Here is a 10,932-nt window from a genome sequence, read left to right as displayed (position 1 = left end):
AGTTAGAGTATAGAGGTACACGCTCACTGACAGCATTAGAAAGGCAGGGAGAAGTCTCCGTTGTTCCACCACCAGCCCGTCTGCTACCTTCGATGTCGTTTCAGCGCCTCATGAGCCTGGAGCAAGCGCATCTGTCCAAAGTGCGGTGAAAAGCACAAGCACGTGCTGGAGGACGCCCAGCCATTCTCTTTTTGTCATCGGCTATTCTACATATTTTAGTATGACATATTTTTAAGTGAGAAAAAGTATTGCAAATATGCAGTCCAACTTTGACTATAATACAGAAGTCTGATAAAGATAACAGTTGCCATTCACCATTTTCCAAATAAGTGCTCCCACCTATCGGAACATCTACACATGTGGTGCGTGAGTGGGTTCAGGACTGAGACGCTAGAAAACGAAGCACTCACAAGGCTTGTCTGGCCCTTCCAACCATGCGGGTACATTCGTTGCAAGTTCCCGATTTGTAGACAAAATGATTTAGAATGAGCAAATCTTGTCTACGCCCGAGGTAGAACATTGAATTGCGATTCCCCCATATTGTGCGAACCATCCTTCAAACTGCGGTACCACCTGCAAATGAACTATGTTGTGCTGCTGCACGCGTCCATGCTGCCTGCTTCTGAGGAAAACCACTGCTCGTGTTGAAGACGCCATCCCGCAATGTACAGGAAACAATGTTTAACGAACTAAAACAAAATTGATATCATTCAATAGACACAGATAGGCTCACAAAGTGTCGACACCATGATTGTTGCTGTTGGTTTTACTCTTGCATACAAACAAAAGTGACTTCCTCTCTCCTCCGATGTACAGTTAAACCCCTTATCTTGGTGGCCCCTGTTTCTTCTCGCATCGGTCACAGAGGACATAATCGCAGCCACTGAATTCCGCAAAATTAAAGGCCGCGAAAATTAAAGGTTCGCCAACATTAAAGAGTTTACTGTTCTTCCGTGTGTCACATGATGTTAAGATTTCAAGGAGGCTGAAGGTATTGGTTTAAGAAAAAATTGACCTATAAAAAAAATGCCCTTCTCCAGGTTAGGCACGCGAGGTTCTTTTGCACTACCTATAAGGCGGCAAGTTTGTTTCGGCAGAGCTTTTGGTTAAACGGAGTCACAAAAGTAGCTATACTTGGAGTCAACTATTTTGTGCTGCATTATAAAGCTAGAGTAAATTCCACTGTGCTTCTGCACAGCTCTGTTTGTTGCGAGAGCATATGTGGTTTAGTGTTGCATCCCATTTGCATGATCTAGAGAAACTAGCGCTAACAGAGCTGGAGCACTAAAAAAAAAAAAAAAAAAAAAACAGCCGACTGTGGAAACATTGAGAGATGCACACATGGGAACTGTGCATTTCTTAAAAGTGGATTCGAGCAAAGGTAAAGAAAACATGTATACTTACGGCGGCCATACTTGCCTTTCCCAAGCATGACCACTTTTCCCTCGGTAGCACCATCCAGTAAGCACCAGCAACGCGCCCATGAGACGCCGCCGACTCATGGATTGAATGACGACCCGCCTGAGGTCTTGGAAGGAGATCCGGAACACTGCTTTAGGCCAGATGTTGTATCTGGAGGGGGCGGGGACTAAAAGTAAAAATTAACAAATTAATCTGAAGCGCTACATTCCTATAGCATAAACTCTAGGATAGCAGTATTTTTTTTTTTTAGGTCAGTGATGCATTTTAATTAAACACAAATGGTTGGTTTATATGATGAACCAGCAGCCCCTATTTTCTTTAAGTGTAACGGAGTGTCTAACGTTACGTCCGACGGAACCCGAAATAAAAATTAAAGTTACGCCCAACGTAACTGTCAAGCATTCGAGTTGCGTCCGACGTAACCCAAAATAAAAATTAAAGTTACCGTATTTACTCGAAAATAGGTCGAACCCCATTTATTGGATCCACCGAGAATAAAAAAAAAATAATTCAAATATAGGTCAACCTTTTTTTTATTTTTAAGAACAGGGGAAATTTCGGGCAAAAGAAACAAACCTTTATTACATCACTCTTCGCTATATCACGGGGCGATGCCAAAAACTTCATCACCGTCAGAACTTCTGGACATGTCATCGTCGTCCGAAGCTTCTTCAGCTGGGTAGACATCCTCGCAAATTCGCAGCAATACTTCACTGACACCGTTGTAAAATGACGACAAGAAAGGAAAGAAGGTGCGAAGTGACGGAAGACAAACTACAAAGACGCAAGCAAAGCCGCCGTGTCGCCATGAGCAACACGCGAGCCGAGCCGCCTCAAGCAATTAACAAAAGCAACTTTTTTTTTTTTTTTTTTGTGCGCGTTTGCAAGGATGGAGGGTAAAGTGCATGGCGCATCGCGTTCCTCTCCTTCCCCGTTGCCGAGCAAGGGGAACGAGGCGCGATGTCGAAATCCGACGCCCGAGGAGCGGCACCGGCCACCGCGGGCGGTGAGCCATTTCGGTTACCAAAAGCTTTTTGAAACAAGAAGCGGCGCGGCTCTACGGCAACGCCGGCTCGGTGACTCGATAGCTTCATGCCTCCGGTACGGTCGCAAAATTTGGTCGCGAATGTAGGTGTCGAAATTCTTTGGTCACAATTTCCGAAAAAAAAAATAGAAAAAAAAATGTCGACGTATATTCGAATAAACACGGTAGTCAGCCGCGCGACGATACACACCTTATGAAAGCGATGGGTGCGAGCGACCAAGGCGATGAGCGACGTTTTCTAGAAGCCCAAGAACCGAGCGGCGCAAGCAGCGAGACTGAGAAATCTTCGTCGCTCGGCGCCGGCACTCGTAGCTTCTTGCCGTCGCTCGTCTCGTTGATCGCTATATTGTTTACATGCCGTTCAGAAAGGCGCTCTAAGTGCTTAACATTGCATTGGGACCAGCCTTGCATCCAACCGTAACCAGTCTTGACTTTCTTTAAAGCCGCACAGGTAGAAGTTAACATCGTACATACATCGTTTTCAAGCATGGCTCCTCGTTCATTGCTCGATTTACATTTTCGGTAAATGACAAACCGCAATGAAGCACAATTATTCTAGTTCAAAATTGTCACGAACACGTGGCACGCATGCTTACACTGTAGCGCACCAAACGTAATTTAAAAGTAGAACGAAAACGGGACGAGATTCGCTTACCGCTTCACGGAGACAGACGCCTTCGGATCCCAGGCCTAAAGAACTCGGAAGTCGCCGGCGGTCCGGAGACCGGACGAGGCAAGCCGACCGCGCTGACCCAGGCCGACCACACCTGGTTGAACTATGAGAGGCGCCGTCGAGTTTAGAACCAGAGATGCAGCAGAAACGGACTGCAAAACATCTGTCCCGTAACCGTAAACGAACCAACGAACCACACCGCTCTATCTTCCTATCTTCGCCATTGTTCGCCATCTCCGCGACGACCGGAAGTGGAAGCCGCGAAGTTAGAAAAGCCGCGGCAGCGGAAGCCACTGGGCGGAAGCTTTACGTTTCGGTTTCGGTTTTCTCCAACGCCGGCTACGGTCGCTACGGTTGCGGGCTAGTGAGTTTGTGGCTGGTTGCGTGGACGCCAGGGGCCACGAAAAGACGCCGAGTTTGCCGAATACGAGCAACGGGCCGTTTGCCGCTGTCGACCGGCGATGCGGTATCCGCGGCTTGGTGTTACGATCGGTTTGTTGCCGTGCACGTTAACTCAAAGCTCGAAGTTACGCAGTTCCGTTCCGGCACCAGCCGCACCACGTTTTCCGGTGCATCGCACGTGGAGGCCTTTCGACGCATTCAGTGAAAGTAAAGATCGTGTCCGCTGTCTTCGGTGCTGTGGAAGAAGTTGCGAGACGGAAGAAGCATCAAAACCAAGGCGTTTAGGACTCCAGGCCGGGCCGCCGGTTCACTTTGAACGAGAGGCGACGTGTGTGCGCACGCTTTGAGGAAGCCTCCGCGTTTCGCCGCGCCAGACCTCGCCGATCGCGACCGGACCAACCGGACCCCGAGTCCGAAAGGCTCTTGCGCAGCCAGGAACGGCACCGAAGTAGGAGCTGCTTGTTCTGCGCTAACATGCAGTGCTCTACAGTGCTCGGAGCTCTCGGTGTCATTCGTGCTTGCACTGAAGCCATTGGGCGGGTTCAGTAGCGGCCCCGGAGTCAAGGAGTCACTGACTCCTTCCACTGGACGGCCAAAAGTCACTTCCGGTGCACGTAACTCCGGGGCTTCGGAGTCAAGCTCCGAAGCACCGAGTCCGGAGACGGTGCACGTAGAGTCAAAGGAGCTAAAATGACGTAATTTCCTGAGTGGTGACGATTTCCGGCGCTAAAAAAGGAAAAAACAAACAATATGGCGGGATAAGCTGCTTCGGTTCTTTCGCTGGTGCCCGGTTTGCTCGCTTTTGTTAATGAAAAGTGCTCAAGGTAAGACGAATAACGCGTTCGAATGTCTTTTTCAGGTGAGGCTCTTTCGGAAAATGCATTGGGCCGTATTTTGTTTGGTTTGAATATGCTAATAAACAACGCAAACGTTTATTTGACGCCGTGTCTTCATCGCCGTTGCACGGAAACTCGGTAATATTGACGATAGTCCTGTCCGCGCTCAACAGAGCAAAACAGGGTATGAACGCGACTTTGGAAGCCGGTTGGACACTCGCGCAGAGCATGATACCGTTTAATGTTTTGTTTGCGTAGCTAAATCGGGGTGCACGCTGGCTGAGGCTCGCTTCGGCCGACAAAACCTCGATCGCCGAGCGCGGCCGAACTTCCCGTGTGTATACGAATACATTTTATAGGAAGTTCGTTACGAAGGGCAGAACAAACTTATGGCCGTATAAAGGTATCGCAACCGGCGGGGTAGATTCGCTGAGCTCCGTATTTTGCGTGTGCTGACCAGACGACGATTTTCGTCGGCTTTTACAACAGTAGCTGCCTTTGCACCGCCAAGCGAAGGGCTCGATCGCGTTGCATCGCTTCGAACAGCAGCGCTGTTGTGTACGATCACCCGCTTTTTTTTCAACGACTTTGTAAAGACTTCTTCAACCGGCGTCAAATAAAAGCGATCGTGCTCGCCATCGTCTGCTTCCAGTTTATTCGGAGACCGTCTGGCACTGGGGAGGAAGCGGAAGTTGTGTAGAAGCAGGTTTGGAGCTGCGGGGTTTTTTTGCCGTTCAGTAGGCGCTCCGATGACTCCGACTCGAGGCACTTCGTTCGGAGGCAAGGGAGGCGCTACTGAACGCGCCCATTGTGACCCCTTCGGACGCGCAAGTCGTACTTCGCAAAGGTTTGGACGGGGCCGCCCTCACCGAGCAGCTCCGCTATACTCCGCTTACTTATGATCGCAACAAAAGCTTGCGTTTGTTCTCGGGAAAAAAAATTGCGGGACCGCTCTCCGCGCCGCCGACGAGGTTGGCCGCCGCCATGTTCTCACATACCTCGGCAAACCTCACTCATGAGGGCCCTCACTCACCCTCACTCACCCTCATCTTCACAGGTGAGGTGAGGGTGAGTGAGTTTCTAAACCAGGAAAATTCATGAGTGTGAGGGTGAGTGAGGGCTGTGAGGGCGGTGAGGGCCATGAGGGCTGTGAGGGCGGTGAGGGCCGTGAGGGCGGTGAGGGCCGTGAGGGCCGTGAGGGCGGTGAGGGTCATGAGTGCGTGAGGGGCGTGAGGGCGGTGAGTGGCGTGAGGGCCATGAGTGCGTGAGTGGTGTGAGGGCGGTGAGTGCGTGAGGGGTGTGAGGGCCATGCGTGCGTGAGGGCAGTGAGTGGCATGAGAGGCGTGAGGGCCGTGAGGGCCGTGAGGGCGGTGAGTGCATGAGGTGTGTGAGGGCGGTGAGTGCGTGAGGCCCCCTTCAGATCGAGCATCTTTCTCAGCAATTTTGGTGTTAATGGCGGGTTGTTCTCTAGCTTTCCCTAGATCGACACGAATTGCTGAGATCGGGTCCGGCTAGAAATAAGCAAGCAAATCGGAGCAATTCGAATATGTTTGAAGCGGCTGCATCCAATCAGGGACGCAAAATTTTCACGTGATACCTCGTGCCGGTGGTGATGACACCGAATGACTTGGTTCTGGTTTGAAATCGATCGTTTTTTGGAAATAAACTGTTTCAGAAAGGTGCATTAGTATTCTTAACGAGGTTTAAATGCATAAAAACACGTTTATAACGCGTAATTCTGTCTAAATAGTGCAAGAAACATAAAATTGTATGATGACGATGGCAAATTGCAGCAATTGGTTGCTGCGTGTGATCGCGGGCGGCCCGTGTTGCTGGTGTTGCGACGTAATGTTTCTGGGCGAAATTGCCCCATCTGAAGCTGGCCTGAGTGGCGTGAGGGCCATGAGTGCGTGAGGGGCGTGAGGGGTGTGAGGGCCGCACGGGCGGTGAGGGGCGTGAGGGCGATGAGTGGCGTGAGGGCGGTGAGTGGCGTGAGGGCGGTGAGTGGCGTGAGGGCGGTGAGTGGCGTGAGGGCGGTGAGTGCGTGAGGGCCGTGAGGGCGGTGAGGGCGGTGAGGGCGGTGAGTGGCGTGAGGGCTGTGAGTGCGTGAGGGCCGTGAGGGCGGTGAGGGCGGTGAGGGCCGTGAGGGCGGTGAGGGCGATGAGGGCCTTGAGGGCGGTGAGGGCCGTGAGGGCGGTGAGGGCGGTGAGGGTCGTGAGGGCCGTGAGGGCCGTGAGGGCGGTGAGGGCGGTGAGGGCCGTGAGGGCGGTGAGTGGCGTGAGGGCGGTGAGTGGCGTGAGGGCCATGAGTGAGTGAGGGGCATGAGGGCCGTGAGGGGCGTGAGGGCAGTGAGGGTGGTGAGTGCGTGAGGGCCGTGAGGTTCAGTGAGGGTGAGTGAAGGGCTGAAGGTGAGTGTGACTGTGAGGGTGAGGGTGAGTGAGGGGCTGAAGGTGAGTGTAGCTGTGAGGGTGAGGGTGAATGGGGGGCTTAGGTGAGTGTGGCTGTGAGGGTGAGGGTGAGTGAGGGCGACCTAAAATGCCGACCTCTGTGTTCTCAGCTGTTCACTCGCTCCAGCAGCGAGCGCCTTGCGATTATCCTCCCCGTTCCAAAATGCGATGCGCTTTGCGCATTATGCCGTTTACATGACCGTATATTCAATGCGGCAACTGGATTCAATGCGACTAAGTCACGTTCATGTAAACGCGGCTTATGTTCTTTTTCGACATACGTATGTACGATACCGGTGGTGAACGATGGACGTTTTAGTTGGAAGATGGCGGTCGTCTTTCTGCATGTATGATTTAGTTATAACGGTGGTCCTGTGGCATAAGCGTTTTTGGTGGAAAGATGGTGCTCGCCTACGCCATCGGACGCAAAATCATACCAGCCACACGGAATCATATCGGCAAGCAAACTGGCTGCCAGTATAGACAGACCCGGAGCCATAGCGGTGCCGGTATCTCCAGTTATGCAGAACGCCAAACCAAACTAGCTGCATACTTAATACCAAGAAATTATTGTGGTGTCATACCAGAACTGTACAAGCGGCAGGTTTGTTACTTGTACGTTTTTCCAATAGGGTCCCCTCGAATTTCTCTGTCTACTGTACTAGATATAATATCATTATTAATTTTATGTTTGGACTTGTTTTGTATTTGAAGAAATAAACACCCCCAAAAGACGAAGCGGTTCCAGTAGTTAACCTTTGGGTCGTTTTTGAATTGTTTTCTGCCCCCAACTGTTAGAGAAAAAGCCTCTACACTTTAGGTTATTTTAACGCCTTGTCATTTTTGTGTTGCGCGGGTAGTCTGGAATGTTGAATAAGAAAAGCTGAGATATGCGTTACACACGAAATTTCAGATTGGTTTCCAAAAAGGTTTTCAGAAAGATTCCATATGAATTGACTGCATGGACTGCGTGCGCCTTCGCATTTCGAACCATTTAGGACCGAGGTATACATTTACTATGTATTTTAGCGAGAAATATTCTTGAAGGTGGTAAGTTCAGTTCAGCACGCTGATAAGAGTGTTTTTTTCCCTTGGATTTTGAGATTAAATAAAAAAGTGAAAGCCGTTTACATCTCCCTGTATTGCCGAATTGGAGCGCAGCTCTTGAGGAGGAGGGAAGGGTATTGAGGGGAGGGTAGACCCCTCCTCCTCCTCCCTCCGGGGGGGTCACATGACCTCGGGGGGAGGAGGTCACGTGACCTCGGGGGGGGGGGGGGGTGTCACGTGACTTCGGGGGGGCGGGGTCACGTGGCGGTCACCTTGGGGGTCACGTGACCTTGCGGTGACTTTGGGGGTCACGTGGCGGTCACGTGACCTTGAGGTGACCTTGGGAGGGATCACGTGACCTTGAGGTAACCTTGGGAGGGGTCACGTGAGCTCGGGGCGTCTCGTGCCCTTGGGGTGACCTGGGGGGGTCCCGTGACCTTGGGGGGTCGCGTGACCTTGGGGTGACCTTGGTTACGCCGACGGCGACGCCGCTCAAGCCGGAAACGGGCGCTTAAGAGCTGCGCTCTAAAATAAAATAACGGACAGTATGACACAACCTTAGTTGATACGTCGTGCTGTGCGATATTTCATTCCTTCTTTTGTCTCAGAGACTCAGACAATGCCGCTTCGAATAATGAACTCGTCACGGTCGGCTCCACGGAAAGGTGAGGCGGCAAGAAACTTTTAGTTTCTGCAGCGACTCACCCAAATGACTTAGGGTCTACGTTAGAAAGTCGGTGTGACTAGATTTTTTTTTTGAATCCTGAATATTTTGTTTTATACATACATAACATCCGAAATTGTATGCTGCATCTAACAAATCAAATGACCTGAAAGTTGATATCAGCAATGTTAAGTTGGGGATTCATTTATTCTAACTTTAGCGAATTGTAGAAATGACCTCGCTTTCTAAATGTCTTTCTTGCTTACCTTTTCTCTCTTTTTTTTGTAAAGGTTTGGCAGGGATTGGACTGTCCGCAAAGTCAGTTTGTTTTGTTCATTTTGGAGAGGGGGCGCGTGTGGCCTTCGCCGACTTACGCGCGTCTCGTACGTGGGGGTCATGCTCCGTCCTCTAAAACCAAACAGGATCCCAGATTCCCACGCTATTTTCTTTCTGGTAGACGGTCGGTCATAATAGCATACGAGCAGAACACCAACACGCTCTCTTAAACGGACAACCAAAGTAAAACACAAACGACCCCACGCTCTCCTCGAGGGAATCAGAAGAAAGCGCCGTCAAGATGCACGGCGCTTCCACAAACCCCGACCGCGCATACAATGAACGCAGAGCCGATATGTTGGGCACGGTTTACGACTCGAGACCACATCCGGCAGCTTCCCATGGGACGAATGCGTCCCGTGCTCCGCAATTAGGCTCGAGACGCCCCGGAGGGCGACATTTTCCTTGACACTTCCCGCCTGGGCCGATCCTTCCGACGATACAGCGGCGCTTCAACACAAGCCGACAAAAAAAAAAAGAATAATATGTTTTAACTGTCAGTTTGCCACTAATGGCAAATATATGGTTGTGCTACTCGAAAAAAAGAAGTGGCAGGGTATACTGACGTTTCGGGCGGACGCGCTTCTTCATTTTTTTTTTTTTTTTTTTGCAATTCTAATTCGTTCTAATAAGCTTGTAGACCGACCCCCAATCGACCATTGGACAGGGGCCCTCCTGTAGGCTGACTCTGTTGGGTGTTTTAAAATGATTGGTTGGCCGCCCCCAGAGAGGGAGGAGGCGTGAAGCTATCCTTCCGTGTTCTTTTTACGTTTCTCTCTCTCTTTCTCTCTCCCTTGTTGTGCATTTTCCTCCTCCTTCTCTTTTCTATCTCGTTCTTTTTCTTTTTATTTATTTCCTCTTTTCCGTCAGGCCGTCTTTTCGTGCACTTCACAGAAGCGATAAACTTCGGTGCGCTACCTCCCGGCAGCGACATCCGGGCTTCGAGCTGTAGAAGATAAGGCTAGGTGAGCTTGTTTTTTTTTGTATATTTTTTTTTTATTCACATGACCGTCGCAGAACTTTACTTTCCTTCAGATGTGATAAGGTTGTTCAATGATAAAACAAACAAACCACTTTCTGTTTTTCACTTAAAGGAGCCATGAAACGCTTTTTCAACTTTTTCCTGTTTAGCTTTCCTCCTCAAGTCATAAATCGCGCATTGTACCAAACAGTTCAAGAAGTCGGAAAGGGGGGAGTCCCCTCTTGCTCAGAATCTCGCTTGTGTAGCCGGACACAGCCATTGTCCCCCTAGAAGATTAGCCCGTCGCACAAAATTCCGACTAGTTGATTTCCCCACCCCGTTCACCCCTAAGCTGACAGTGCTGTGGAAGCTACGTGCTCGTTGGGCCAGCCACACATTTTCCACGTGATCACGCTCTCTCGCGGATACCGACCCGCAGAGAATGAGGTCAGGTGATGAAAGGGAGGTGGCTGATTAGTCCGGCAAGTGCGTAGCTTCCACCGCAATGTCAGCTTAGGGGTAAAGGGATTAAGTGAGGTCCGGTATCGTGTGACGTGCGCTTGGGCCTGGTGACGCGCTGCGGGGGCCAGGTTATGGTGGCTAGTAGCCCGGTGACACGCTGCGGGGTCCGCGGATGTATCACAGTGAAAAGGCGGAGAGTTTACGAAGGGAAGGAGGTACGAAATAGTCCGCTATGTTTTGCAAATTTTCGTAGCGAAAGTCAGGCTTCTGACTTTCTACCTTTGTTCTTTTGGCCCACTGAACGATGTGCTATTAGTAAAATCTCAATATAAATTGATTTACTCCAGCCCAAAATTCGTTTCCTGTGTCCTTTAAATGTCAGGTCGGCGGGAAATAAAAGTGATGATTGGTTGGCCGCCCCCAGAGAGGGAGGAGGCGTGAAGCTATCCCTCCGTGTTCTTTTTACGTTTCTCTCTCTTTTCCTCTCTCCCTTGTTGTGCATTTTCCTCCTCTTTCTCTTTTCTATCTCGTTCTTTTTCTTTCTATTTATTTCCTCCTTTCCGTCAGGCCGTCTTTTCGTGCACTTCACGGAAGCGATAAACTTCGGTGCGCTACCTCCCGGCAGCGACATCCTTCT

This window comes from Ixodes scapularis, unplaced genomic scaffold (genome assembly GCF_016920785.2).
Source record: "Ixodes scapularis isolate PalLabHiFi unplaced genomic scaffold, ASM1692078v2 PGA_scaffold1__304_contigs__length_218370807, whole genome shotgun sequence".
NCBI lineage: Eukaryota > Metazoa > Arthropoda > Arachnida > Ixodida > Ixodidae > Ixodes > Ixodes scapularis.
Note: the sequence above shows the minus strand (reverse complement) of the source record.